Source organism: Bubalus bubalis, chromosome 8 (genome assembly GCF_019923935.1).
Source record: "Bubalus bubalis isolate 160015118507 breed Murrah chromosome 8, NDDB_SH_1, whole genome shotgun sequence".
Taxonomy (NCBI): Eukaryota; Metazoa; Chordata; class Mammalia; order Artiodactyla; family Bovidae; genus Bubalus; species Bubalus bubalis.
This window is the reverse complement of record NC_059164.1, coordinates 5,636,379-5,651,275: the sequence shown is the minus strand read 5'-3', so window position 1 is coordinate 5,651,275 and position 14,897 is coordinate 5,636,379. Positions and strand designations below refer to the sequence as shown.

Sequence of the window (14,897 nt, the reverse complement as noted above, 5' to 3'; positions counted from 1 at the left end):
ATAGCCAAAACAATGCTGAAAAGGAAGGACAAAATGTAAGGACTGCCACTTCCCAATTTCAAATATTACTACAGCAAAGCTTCTATCAAAACGTTATGATTAAAAGAGTGTGATACTGGCACAAGGACAGGCATACAATGAAACAGAATTAAGAGTCCAGAAATATACCCACATATCTGTGGCTAAATAACTTTCAACAAGGTTACCATGACAATTTAATGAGAAAAAAAGTCTCTTCAAAATTGGTATTGGGACACCTGTACATCCACATAAAATAAAATTAAAAATAAATAAATAAATAAATATAAAGATTAAAAAACAAAAACAAAGTATGAGGTTGGACCTATATTTCACAGCATATACAAAAATTAACTCAAAATGAATCTGAGACCCAAATGTGGACAGCAGACTTCAAAATTCTTTGAAAGAAGCAAATTGAATACAAATCAAGCAAAATGAACTGAAATAAAAAACCTAATATTAAATCTCAAAGAATTAAAAAAAAAAAGAAAATCGCACTAATGCCAACATTAGCAGAAGAAAGGAGATGATAGATTACAGCAGAAATAAATGAAATAGAGACAGAAAAATAGAAATGATTAACAAAACCAAAACTTGATTTTTGAAAAGATAGGCAAAACTGACAATGTTTAGCTAGAATAAGAAATAAAGGAGGACCCAAATAATTGAAATTAGAAATTAAAGAGAAGACATTACTCTGATACCATAGAAATACACTGGAGCTGAAGAGACCACTGTGAGTAACCACACACCTAGAATTGAACAACTTAGAAGAAACTGATAAATTCCCAGAAACTGAAACCCCCCAAGACTGAATCATAAAGCAATACAAAATTTTCGACAGATCAATAGTAATTGAGAGAGAATCAGTAACCAAACCCCCCTCCACCACAAAACTCCAGAACCAGATGGCTTCACTGGGGAATTGCATCAAATATTTGAAGAACTAATGTTAATCTTTCTCAAACTTCCAAAAATTGAAGAGGAGGTCACATGCTCAAATGATTTTACAAGGCCTGATACCAAATCCAGATAAGAACACTAACAGAAAAAAAAAAAAAATCCTACAGACCAATATTCACAATGAATATAGATAGAAAAATTCTCAACAAAGTACCAAGCCAAAATGATTAGCAGGTTAAAAGCATCAAACAACATGAGCAAGTGCAATTCATCTCTGAGATGCAAGGAAGTTTCAACATATGTAAATAAATAAATGTGATTCATTACATTAACAGAATGAAAGAATTAAAACCATATGGTCATCTCAATATATGCAAGAACGTATTTGACAAAATCCAACATCTATTCAAAATAACACATCTCAAAATTGGATACAGAACGAATATACCTCAACATAATAATGGCCATATGCAGCAAGTCCACAGCTAACATCATGCTGAATATGAAAGGTTGAAAGATTTTCTTCTAAAAAAACAAGAAAAGGATGCCCATTGTCATTATCCCGATAATAACAGAACTAAAGTCCTAGCTAGTTAAGCAAGACAAATAAAAGACACCTGAATCAAACAAGAAGTGAAACTGTCTTTGTCTGCATATGACCAAAGACTGCACCAAAAACTGTTACACTTATTAAGAGAATTTGGGGAGAAGAAAATGGCAACCCAGTATGGCAACCCACTCCAGTATTCTTGCCTGGAAAAGTCCATGGACAGAGGAGCCTAGTGGGCTGCAGTCCATCGGGTTACATGACTGAGCACACATGCATGAGGAGGGTGGAAGGAGATGGGTTGGTAGCAATAAACTGGTATAAATAAAATTTAAAAAAGAATTCAGATACATTTCACGATGTAAAATTAATATCCAAAATTGGTATAATTTCTATTTGATAACAAACTATCTGAAAAGAAATAAAACAATCCTATTTACAATACCATAAAAAAATATATGTAGAATTAAATTTAAACAAGGAGGCAAAAGATCCATGCAATGAAAACTATAAGACAATGATGAAGGAAACTGAAGAAGACACAAATAAGTAAGGCTATCTCATGTTCATAAATTGAATGGAATTAATATTATTAAAATAACCATACAACTCAAACCAATCTATGGATTCAATGCAATCTCTCCTAAAATTCCAATGTATTTTTTAACAGAAATAGAAAAAATCCTGAAATTTGTATAGGATCACAAAACACCCCAAATAACTAATGCAGGCCTAAGAAACAACAAAGCTGGAATTATCACACTTGTAATTTCAAATTATACTGTGTAATTTGTAAAGGTGTAATTTGTAAAGGTGTAATTGTCAAAACAATATGGTACTGGCATAAAAACGGACACACAGTCCTGTGGAATAGAACTGAAGGTTCAGGAAATAAACCTATGCATGTAAGGTCAACTAATATTTGACAAGAAAGTCAAGAATACTTAGCTGAGAACAGGTACTCTACACAATAAACAATACTGGAAAAATTGGATATTCACATGCAAAAGAAGGAAACTATACTCCTATCTTATACCACTCACAATAATTAGCTCAAAAAGGATTAAAGACTTAAATGTAAACCTAAACCATAAAACTCCTAGGAGAAAACACAGGGGAAAAGTTCCTCAACAGTGGTGTTAGAAATGACATTATGAATATGACAACAAATCACAAGCAATGAAAAACAATACACAAATGAGACTACATACAACCGAAAAAGGATTCTTCAGAGCAAAAGAAACAGTCAACAAACTGAAAAAACAACCTAGAGAACTGTATAAAACATTTGATTAATCCCATTAAGTTTGGTAAGACAAGAATATTCAAAATATATAAGAACCTCACACATTTCAAAAGCAAAAAAAAATTAATAATGATAATAATAATGCAATTAAACATTGAAAACGACCTGAACAGACAATTTTTTCTAAGAAGGGATTCAAATGGCCAATAGATAAGTGAAAAGGTGCTCAAAACCAAAATTATCAGGAAAATGAAAGTCAAAACCATGACAGATTACCCACACCTGTTAGAATGATTATTATCTAAGAGATAAATGTTGGCAAGGATGTGGAGAAAAGGGAATTCTTGTACACCATTAGTGGGAATATAAATTGGTATAAATACTAAGGAAAATAGTAAGGAGGTTCTTCAAAAATTAAAAAGAAAAAAAGAACTACCATATGATCCAGAAATTCCACTTCTGGATATAAACTGATATATATATATGAATGAAATGAAATCACTATCTCTTAGATTATCTGTACTCTCATGTTCACGGCAGCATTATTTACCATACTTAAGGCAGACAAACAACCTTGGAGTACATCAACAGATGAATGGATAAAGAAAATATATATGGTGCACACACATGAAACAGGAATATTATTCAACCATAAAAAATGAAGGACATTCTGCCACGTGTAACAACACAGATAAAACTTAACGGCATTTGTGAAACAAGTCAGACAGAGAAAGACAAATACTATATGATTTCACACGTAGAATCTGCAAAAAACTGAACTCAGAAAAAGAGAACATACTGCTGATTGCCAGGGGCAGAGGATGAGGGAAACGAATGGAAGGGGACAAAGAATACAAACAAGTTCAGGGATGTGATGTAAAGTACCCTACCGCCACCTTTTTGGCACAAGGGACCACTTTTGTGGAAGACAATTTTTCCACAGATGCAGGTGAGGATGGTTCAGGTGGTAATGTGAATATGGAGAGCAGCTGATGAAGCTTCCTCACTCACCCACCACTCACTTCCTGCTGTGCAGACTGTTTCCTAACAAGACAAGGGGTTTGGGGTTGGGAACCCCTGATGTAGAGCATGGTGATCAGAGTTAATAACAGTGGTGGTTTAGTCGCTAAGTCCTGTCCTTCTCTTGCAATACCATGGACTGTAGAACGGCAGCCTCCTCTGTCCATGGGCTTTCCCAGGGAAGAATACCAGAGTGGATTGCCATTTCCTTCTCCAAGGGATCTTCTCAACCCAGGGATGGAACCTGAGTCTCCTGAACTGCTGGCAGTTTCTTTACCAACTGAGCCACCAGGGAATAATACTGTATTAATGTTGCTAAAAGAGTGATGCCTTAGAAAGCATCACTATAAACAAAGCTAGTGGAGGTGATAGAATTCCAGTTCAGCTATTGCAAATCCTGAAAGATGATGCTGTGAAAGTGCTGCACTCAATATGCCAGCAAATTTGGAAAACTCAGCAGTGGCCACAGGACTGGAAAAGGTCAGTTTTCATTCCAATCCCAAAAAAAGGCAATGCCAAAGAATGCTCAAACTACTGCACAATTGCACTCATCTCACACACTAGTAAAGTAATGCTCAAAATTCTCCATGCCAGGCTTTAGCAATACGTGAACCGTGAACTTCCAGATATTCAAGCTGGTTTTAGAAAAGGCAGAGGAACCAGAGTTCAAATTGCCAACATCCACTGGATCATCGAAAAGGCAAGAGATTTCCAGAAAAACATCTATTTCTGTTTTATTGACTATGTCAGAGCCTTTCTGTGGATCACAATAAACTGTGGAAAATTCTTCAAGAGATGGGAATACCAGACCACCTGACATGGCTCTTGAGAAATCTGTATGCAGGTCAGGAAGCAATAGCTAGAACTGGACATGGAACAACAGACTGGTTCCTAATAGGAAAAGGAGTACGTCAAGGCTGTATATTGTCACCCTGCTTATTTAACATATGCAGAGTACATCATGAGAAATGCTGGGCTGGAAGAAGCACAAGCTGGAATTAAGATTGTGGGGAGAAATATCAAAAACCTCAGATATGCAGATGATGCCACCCTTATGGCAGAAAGTGAAGAGGAACTAAAAAGCCTCTTGATGAAAGTGAAAGAGCAGAGTGAAAATGTTGGCTTAAAGCTCAACATTCAGAAAACGAAGATCATGGCATCTGGCCCCATCACTTCATGGGAAATAGATGGGGAAACAGTAGAAACAGTGGCTGACTTTATTTTTCTGGGCTCCAGAATCACTGCAGATGGTGACTGCAGCCATGAAATTAAAAGACGCTTACTCCTTGGAAGGAAAGTTATGACCAACCTAGATACCATATTCAAAAGCAGAGACATTACTTTGCCAACAAAGGTCCGTCTAGTCAAGGTTATGGTTTTTCCAGTAGTCATGTATGGATGTGAGAGTTGGACTGTGAAGAAAGTTGAGTGCCGAAGAATTGATGCTTTTGAACTGTGATATTGGAGAAGACTCTTGAGAGTACCTTGGACTGCAAGGAGATCCAACCAGTTCATCCTAAAGGAAATCAGTCCTGGGTGTTCATTGGAAGGACTGATGCTGAAGCTGAAATGCCAATACTTTGGCCACCTCATGCAAAGAGTTGACTCACTGGAAAAGACCCTGATGCTGGGAAAGATTGTGGGTAGGAGGAGAAGGAGACAACAGAGGATGAGATGGCTGGATGGCATTGCTGACTCGATGGACATGAGTTTGGGTAAACTCTGAGAGTTGGTAATGGACAGGGAAGCCTGGCGTGCTGCGATTCATGGGGTCGCAGAGTCGGACATGACTGAGTGACTGAACTGAAAAGAATAGATTTTTAAAGTTCATTACTGCAGAAATAAATCACCTTCTTGCCCATGAACACATCTAAAATACACCTGGAACAGCTCCTGCTGCTGCTGCTGCTGCTGCTAAGTCACTTCAGTCGTGTCTGACTCTGTGGGACCCCATAGATGGCAGCCCACCAGGCTCCCATCCCTGGGATTTTCCAGGCAAGAATACTGGAGTGGGGCGCCATGTCCTTCTCCAGTGCGTGAAAGTGAAAAGTGAAAGTGAAGTCGCTCAGTTGTGTCCCACTCTTCGAGCCCCCATGGACTGTAGCCTACCAGGCTCCTCCATCCGTGGGATTTCCCAGGTAAGAGTACTGAAGCGGATTACCATTGCCTTCTCCGGGAACAGCTCCTATAGAACACCTATTAAGTGCTGGCAGAAGACCCTAGACTTCCAAAAAGGCAAGCTAACCTCCATAGAATGAAGAAGGGCAAAAGATGTAAGGAAAAAAAAAGAGAGAGAGAGAGACAACAGAATTTGGGATGGGATCTGCATCTTGGGAAGGGAGCTGTAAAGAAGGAAAAGTTTCTGCTCACTCAGGAACCCCTCTTGAGCAGAGAAAGTGGGGAGCCTTGCAACCTCAGAGAGGAGCACAGCAGCACATGCTCAGGAGGCAAAATGGAGAGAATTCACCACAGAGATCAGTGCCAACCAGCAATCCCCAGCCTGAAATGCTTGTTTCCGTGCCTGCTGTGGCAAGCGGGTTCTGGGTGCTGAGACTAAGACTTCACAGGTTAGACCCCAGGGAGAAGACTGGGGCTGACTGCCATAAAGGTACTCTGAGGCGGCTAGTATGACAAAGCTGAGGAAAACCAGGGAAAGCCTGGGCCTACCAGAGAGGCAAGAGAGCACTGCTGCAGAGAGTTTCTGACTCCACATGCACACAGATTGCAGGACACAGCCTTAACAAGTACCATAGCTGGGATGAACCAAGGGTTATGACCCCAGAGGTAGATACACTGGCTGGCCACCACCCTAGGCAGGACTAGCCATAACTGCAGTTTGCGATCCCAGAGCCAGGCTGCTTGGCTCTGCCAAAGCCTGCATGAATGCCAGAAGCAGGGGACAAGATGCTGCTCCAGTCCTGACCCAAGAGATCACAGCCGCCACCAAGTTGTGAGCAGGTGTAAGTCCCTGTCCACCCTTTCCTGGGAGCCTAGGTAGCTTGACTCTGCTGAGACCCACATTCCAAGATCAACACCTGGGGGAGCACAAAACCTGACTCAGACTGTGGCAGCTTCCCACAGGCCTCAGCCACAGTAGGCACTCCCCACACACCCCAACTGTGTCCACCATACCTCTCCCTCTCCCCAGCCTGACTAAGCAAGTGAGCCCTAATAAGCTACCACTGTCTCTTACTCTTATCTGGGTGGGGAACAGACACTGAAGGGAAGCCTACAAGCAGAGGCAGCGCTAAAACCAAAACAGACTACAGGGTGTGTGACCAGGGAAGAGGATGGGAAATGGCTCCTGCAGCTGCAGGTGCAATAGATTAAATCCCTGCAATTTGCTTGAGACTGTGAACTTTGGGGGTAACTGTGGACTTTGGTAGCAAGTACAAGCTGGACTAAGGCCAGATCTGAGTATGAGCTGAACCATAATGCCAAGAGCAGGTCCAGAGATCTTCCCAGAAATATTGGAGAACTTTCTGAATAGGGAGATTGGCTGGAGGTCACTGTGTGGTGAGTACAATGGAGAACACAGGAGGATATTCCTCTTACTAGCACAACCAGTCCATTCTGAAGGAGATCAGCCCTGGGATTTCTTTGGAAGGAATGATGCTAAAGCTGAAACTCCAGTACGTTGGCCACCTCATGCGAAGAGTTGACTCACTGGAAAAGACTCTGATGCTGCGAGGGATTGGGGGCAAGAGGAGAAGGGGACGACAGAGGATGAGAGAGCTGGATGGCATCACTGACTCAATGGACGTGAGTCTGAGTGAACTCCGGAATTTGGTGATCTACAGGGAGGCCTGGCATGCTGCGATTCATGGGGTCGCAAAGAGTCGGACACGACTGAGTGACTGAACTGAACTGAACCACTATCTCTACATATATATTTTTGGTCTTTTTTGGTCTTGTTCTATTATTGTTCTTTTTTTGTTATTCCTTTAATTTCTTATTTTTATACTTGTTGCTTTTTTAAATGCTTTTATTTTAAATATTTTTATTTTACTTTCATCTAATTTTTCAATACTTTTTCATCATATTGCATTTTTATCCATGATTTTGGTTTTGTAGTTTGCCAGTCTAGTTTTTAGTATATGTTTTTACTTCTAAGCTTGTTTATTGGATTGACTTTTCTCTTCTTTTATGGTTCCTGTTTTCATTCTTTTTAAATCTTTTTCTCTCTTCTGTTCTCTCTGTGAGTGTTTCTTTGGCTGTTCCTGTCTGAGTGTATTGCCCTCATCATTTGTCTTGAGGGTTTGTCCATTCTTTTTTTGTTTGTAGGGACACATACAGACTGAAAGAGAGTGGCTGGAAAAAAATAAAACATGCAAATGGAAATCAAAAGAAACTGGGAGTAGCAATACTCAGATAAAACAGACTTTAAAGACCATTACAGGAGACAAGGAAGGGCATGACATAATGATCAAGGAATCAATCCAAGAAGTTAATACAATTATAAATATATATGCACTCAGCATATGAATAGCTCAATATGCAAGGCAAACACTGAAACCATACTCACAGAAAACTATTCAATCTAATCACACTAGGACCACAGCCTTGTCTAATTCAATGAAACTAAGCCATGCCTGTGGGGCAACCCAAGACGGGCGGGTCATGGTGGAGAGATTTGACAGAATGTGGTCCACTGGAGAAGGGAATGGCAAACCACTTCAGTATTCTTGCCTTGAGAACCCCATGAACAGTATGAAAAGGCAAAATGATAGGATACTGAAAGAGAAACTTCCCAGGTCAGTAGGTGCCCAATGTGCTACTGGAGATCAGTGGAGAAATAACTCCACAAAGAATGAAGGGATGGAGCCAAAGCAAAAACAATACCCAGCTGTGGATGTGACTGGTGATAGAAGCAAGGTCCGATGATGTAAAGAGCAATATTGCATAGGAACCTGGAATGTCAGGTCCATGAATCAAGGCAAATTGGAAGTGGTCAAACAAGAGATGGCAAGAGTGAATGTCGACATTCTAGGAAGCAGCGAACTGAAATGGACTGGAATGGGTGAATTTAACTCAGATGACCATTATATCTACTACTGCAGACAGGAATCCCTCAGAAGAAATGGAGTGGCCATCATGGTCAACAAAGGAGTCCAAAATGCAGTACTTGGATGCAATCTCAAAAACGACAGAATGATCTCTGTTAGTTTCCAAGGAAAACCACTTAATATCACAGTAATCCAAGTCTATGCCCCAACCAGTAACACTGAAGAAGCTGAACTTCAACGGTTCTATGAAGACCTCCAAGACCTTTTAGAACTAACACCCAAAAAAGATGTCCTTTTCATTATAGAGGACTGGAATGCAAAAGTAGGAAGTCAAGAAACACCTGGAGTAACAGGCAAATTTGGCCTTGGAATACAGAATGAAGCAGGGCAAACACTAATAGAGTTTTGCAAAGAAAATGCACTGGTCCTAACAAACACCCTCTTCCAACAACACAAGAGAAGACTCAATACATGGACATCACCAGATGGTCAACACCGAAATCAGATTGATTATATTCTTTGCAGCCAAAGATGGAGAAGTTCTATACAGTCAGCAAAAACAAGACCGGGAGCTGACTGTGGCTCAGACCATGAACTCCTTATTGCCAAATTCAGACTTAAATTGAAGAAAGTAGGGAAAACCACTAGACCATTCAGGTATGACCTAAATCAAATCTCTTATGATTATACAGTGGAAGTGAGAAATAGATTTAAGGGCCTAGATCTGATAGATAGAGTGCCTGATGAACTATGGAATGAGGTTCGTGACACTGTACAGGAGACAGGGATCAAGACCATTCCCATAGAAAAGAAATGCAAAAAAGCAAAATGGCTGTCTGGGGAGGCCTTACAAATAGCTGTGAAAAGAAGAGAAGCAAAAAGCAAAGGAGAAAAGGAAAGATATAAACATCTGAATGCAGAGTTCCAAAGAATAGCAAGAAGAGATAAGAAAGCCTTCTTCAGCGATCAATGCAAAGAAATAGAGGAAAACAACAGAATGGGCAAGACTAGGGATCTCTTCAAGAAAATCAGAGATACCAAAGGAACATTTCATGCAAAGATGAGCTCGATAAAGGACAGAAATGGTATGGACCTAAGAGAAGCAGAAGATATTAAGAAGAGATGGCAAGAATACACAGAGGAACTGTACAAAAAAGATCTTCACGACCCAGATAATCACAATGGTGTGATCACTGACCTAGAGCCAGACATCCTGGAATGTGAAGTCAAGTGGACCTTAGTAAGCATCACTACGAACAAAGCTAGTGGAGGTGATGGAATTCCAGTTGAGCTATTCCAAATCCTGAAAGATGATGCTGTGAAAGTGCTGCACTCAATATGCCAGCAAATGTGGAAAACTCAGCAATGGCCACAGTACTGGAAAAGGTCCGTTTTCATTCCAATCCCAAAGAAAGGCAATGCCAAAGAATGCTCAAACTACTGCACAATTGCACTCATCTCACATGCTAGTAAAGTAATGCTTAAAATTCTCCAAGCCAGGCTTCAGCAATATGTGAACCATGAACTTCCTGATGCTCTAGCTGGTTTTAGAAAAGGCAGCGGAACCAGAGATCAAATTGCCAACATCTGCTGGATCATGGAAAAAGCAAGAGAGTGCCAGAAAAACATCTATTTCTGCTTTATTGACTATGCCAAAGCCTTTGACTGTGTGGATCACAATAAACTGTGGCAAATTCTTCAAGAGATGGGAATACCAGACCACCTGATCTGCCTCTTGAGAAATTTGTATGCAGGTCAGGAAGCAACAGTTAGAACTGGACATGGAACAACAGACTGGTTCCAAATAGGAAAAGGAGTTCGTCAAGGCTGTATATTGTCACCCTGTTTATTTAACTTCTATGCAGAGTACATCATGAGAAACGCTGGACTGGAAGAAACACAAGCTGGAATCAAGATTGCCGGGAGAAATATCAATAACCTCAGATATGCAGATGACACCACCCTTATGGCAGAAAGTGAAGAGGAACTCAAAAGCCTCTTGATGAAAGTGAAAGTGGAGAGTGAAAAAGTTGGCTTAAAGCTCAACATTCAGAAAACGAAGATCATGGCATCCGGTCCCACCACTTCATGGGAAATACATGGGGAAACAGTGGAAACAGTGTCAGACTTTATTTTTTTGGGCTCCAAAATCACTACAGATGATGACTGCAGCCATGAAATTAAAAGACGCTTACTCCTTGGAAGGAAAGTTATGACCAACCTAGACAGCGTATTCAAAAGCAGAGACATTACTTTGCCAACAAAGGTTCGTCTAATCAAGGCTATGGTTTTTCCTGTGGTCATGCATGGATGTGAGAGTTGGACTGTGAAGAAGGCTGAGCGCCGAAGAGTTGATGCTTTTGAACTGCGGTGTTGGAGAAGACTCTTGAGAGTCCCTTGGACTGCAAGGAGATCCAACCAGTCCATTCTGAAGGAGATCAGCCCTGGGATTTCTTTGGAAGGAATGATGCTAAAGCTGAGACTCCAGTCCTTTGGCCACCTCAGCGAAGAGTTGACTCATTGGAAAAGACTCTGATGCTGGGAGGGATTGGGGGCAGGAGGAGAAGGGGATGACAGAGGATGAGATGGCTGGATGGCATCACTGACTCGATGGACATGAGTCTCAGTGAATGAACTCTGGGAGTTGGTGATGGACAGGGAGGCCTGGCGTGCTGCGATTCATGGGGTCGCAAAGAGTCAGACACGACTGAGCGACTGATCTGATCTGATACAAAGGGAAATTGACTGTAACACAATAATACTAGATGACTTTAGACACCCCACTCACACCAATGGACAGATAATCCAGATAGAAAATTAAAAAGAAATACAAGCCTTAAATGACACATTGGACCAGATGGACCTAATTGATATCTCCAGGATATTTCATCCAAAAACAACGGAATTCATTTTTTCTCAAGTGCACATGGAACCCAGGATAGATCACATCTTAGGTTAGTAATCAACCTTTGGTAAATTAAAAAAAAAAAAAAACTGATTCAAGCATTTTTTTCTGAGCACAATGCTATAAAATTAGATATTAAATACAAGAAGAGAACTGTAAAAAATACAAACACATGGAGGCTAAATAAAACGCTTCTGAATAACCAAGAGATCATTGAAGGAATCAAAGAGGAAAAAAAAAAAAAAAAAAACCTAGAAACAAATGACAATGAAAACACAGCTCAAAACCTACGGGATGTAAATGCTAAGAAGGAAGTCCATAGCAATAGAAGCCTACCTCAAGAAACAAGAAAAACATCAAATAAACAACTTAATCTCACCCCTAAAGCAATTAGAAAAAGAAGTTTTAAATACCTCTAAGTTAGAAGAAGGAAAGAAATCATAAAGAACAGAGCAGAAATGAATGAAAAAGACAATAGCAAAGATCAATAAAACTAAAAGCTGGTTCTTTGAGAAGATAAACAAAATTTACAAACCATTAGACAGACTCATCAAGAAAAAGGGAAAAGACTCAAATCAATAAAATTAAAAATGAAAAAGGGAAAGTTATGACAATGAAGAAATATAAAGAATCTTAACAGACTATTACACACAATAATTTACCAAGAAAATGGACAACCTGGAAGAAATGGACAAATTCTTTAAAGTACAACTTTCCAAGACTGAACTAGGAAGAAACAAAATATGAGCAGAGCAATCACAACCACTGAAATCAAAACTGTGGTGAAAAATCTTCCAACAAACAAAAGCCCAGGGCCAAATGGCTTCACAAATGAATTCTACCAAACATTTAAAGAACTAACACCTATCCTGCTCAAATTATTCCAGAAAATTGCAGAGAAAGTAAAACTAGCAAGGTCATTCTACATGGCCACCATCACCCTGATACCAAAACCAGACAAAGATGATACCACAGAAAAGAAAATTACAGGTCAATATCATTGATGAACATACACACAAAAGTCCTCAACAAAATTCTAGCAGACTCCAAAAACACATTAAAAAGATCACACACCATGAATCAAGTGGAGTTTATCCCAGGCATGGAAGGACTCCTCAAAGCAATCTACAGATTCAATGCAATCTCTATATAACTAGCAATGGCATTTTTCACAGAAGTAAAATAAAAAAATTCCACAATTTGTATGGATATACAAAAAGACCCAAAGAGTCAAAGCAATTCTGAGAAAGAAAAACAGCTAGAGGAATCACTCTTTCTGACTTCAGACTATATTACAAAGCTACACTCATCAAGATAGTACGGTACTGGCACAAAAACAGAAATATAGACCAATGGAACAAGATAGAAAGCCCAAAGTTAAGGTGCCCATGCACCTATGGGCACCTTATCTTTGACAAAGGAGGTGAGAATATACAATGGAGAAAAGACAGGCTCTTCAATAAGTGGTTCTGGGAAAACTGGACAGCTACATGTAAAAGAATGCCATTAGAATGCTTCCTAACATCATACACAAAAATAAACTCAGAATGGATTTAAAGACTTAAATGTAAAGACAGAAAGTATAAAGCTCTATAGAGGAAAACTTAGGCAATACCTCTTTGACATAAATCACAGCAAGATCTTCTTTGACCCACCTCCTAGAGTAATGGAAATAAAAACAAAAATAAACAAATGGGATCTAATTAAATTTAAAAGCTTTTGCACAGCAAAGGAAACAATAAACAAAAGGAAAATATAACTCCCATAGTGGTAAAAAATAATTGCAAATGAAGCAATTGACAAAGGATTAATCTCCAAGTTATTATAAGCAGCTCATACAGCTCAATATCAGAAAAACAAACAGTCCAATGAAAAAATGGGCAGAAGACCAAAACAGACATTTCTCCAAAGATAATATGCAGATGGACAAAAAAACATATGAAAAGGTACTCAACACTGCTCATTATTAGAAAAATGCAAATCATAACTACAATGAGTTTATTACTTCATACCAGTCAGAATGGACATCATCAAAAAAATCTACAAACAGTAAATGCTGGAGAAGATGTGGATAAAAGGGAACCCTACTGCACTGTTGGTGGGAATGTAAATCGGTACAGTCACTATGGAGAGCGGTATGGAGATTTCTTAGCAAACTAGGAATAAAACTACTGTATGATCCAGCAATCCCAGTACTGGGTATATACCTTGAGACAACAAAAATTCAAAATGACACATGTACCCCAACGTTCACTGCAGCACATAATAGCCAGGACATGGAAGCAACCTAGATGTTCATCAACAGGTGAATGAATAAAGAAGTTGTGCTACATGTATACCATGGAATATTAGCCATAAAAAGGAACAATTTGAGTCAGATATAGTGAGGTGGATGAAACTAGAGCCTGGTATAGTGTCAGAAAGGGAAAAACAAGTATTGTTTATTAATGCACATATATGGAATCTAGAAAAATAGTACAAATGACCCTATTTAGAGAAGAAAGAGAGATACAGACGTAGAGAATGGACTGGTGGACAAATTGAGAAGGTAGCACTGACATGTCCATGGGCTTTTCCAGGCAAGAATACTGGAGTGGGCTGCCATTTCCTTCTCCAGCTCATCTTCCCAAAATAAGAATCAAACCCGTGCTCTTGTGTCTCCTGCACTGGCAGGCGGATTCTTTACCACTGAGCCACCAGGGAAGTTCCCATATATACACTATCACCTGTAAAACAGATAACTAGCAGCGAGCTAAAAAGGGAGCCTAGTCCGGCACTTGGTGATGACCTAGAGTGCTGGAATGGAGGGGAGGCGCAAGAGGGAGGGGAGATAGATATATATATATAATGTATGTGTGTGTGTGTGTGTGTGTGTGTGTGTGTGTAATTATGGCTGATTTACGTTGGTGTACGGTAGAGACCACCACAACATTATAAAGAAATTATCCTCCAATTAAAAATATAAAAATAAATATTAAATACCTACTGATAGCATTTATTAAACACACCAGGTACAAATACCTCATAACTCTTAGAAATGCTAACAGTGGGTCTGTGATGAGCTAAGGAAAGCATCTTTCATAATTCGTCTTTCATAGTTTGCCTCAGATACTGGAAAACAACTCTCCAAGTTTTTTGGCAGAAGAAAAAATGAGTAAAGAAGACAAAAGACTGGAAAATGGTGTTGAACCCAACTTACTCTTTTCCCTGAAAGTCTCACATCTCTCACTCATATCTAATCATTCAATT

General features: G+C 39.5%; 1 protein-coding gene across 9 annotated transcripts in view; it reads right to left on the bottom strand.

Moving 5' to 3' along the window:
- The window catches only part of LOC102400060 (zona pellucida binding protein), a 197,315-nt gene that overhangs the window by 135,688 nt on the left and 46,730 nt on the right, over positions 1–14,897 (bottom strand). The gene's annotated exons all lie outside the window — the stretch shown is intronic.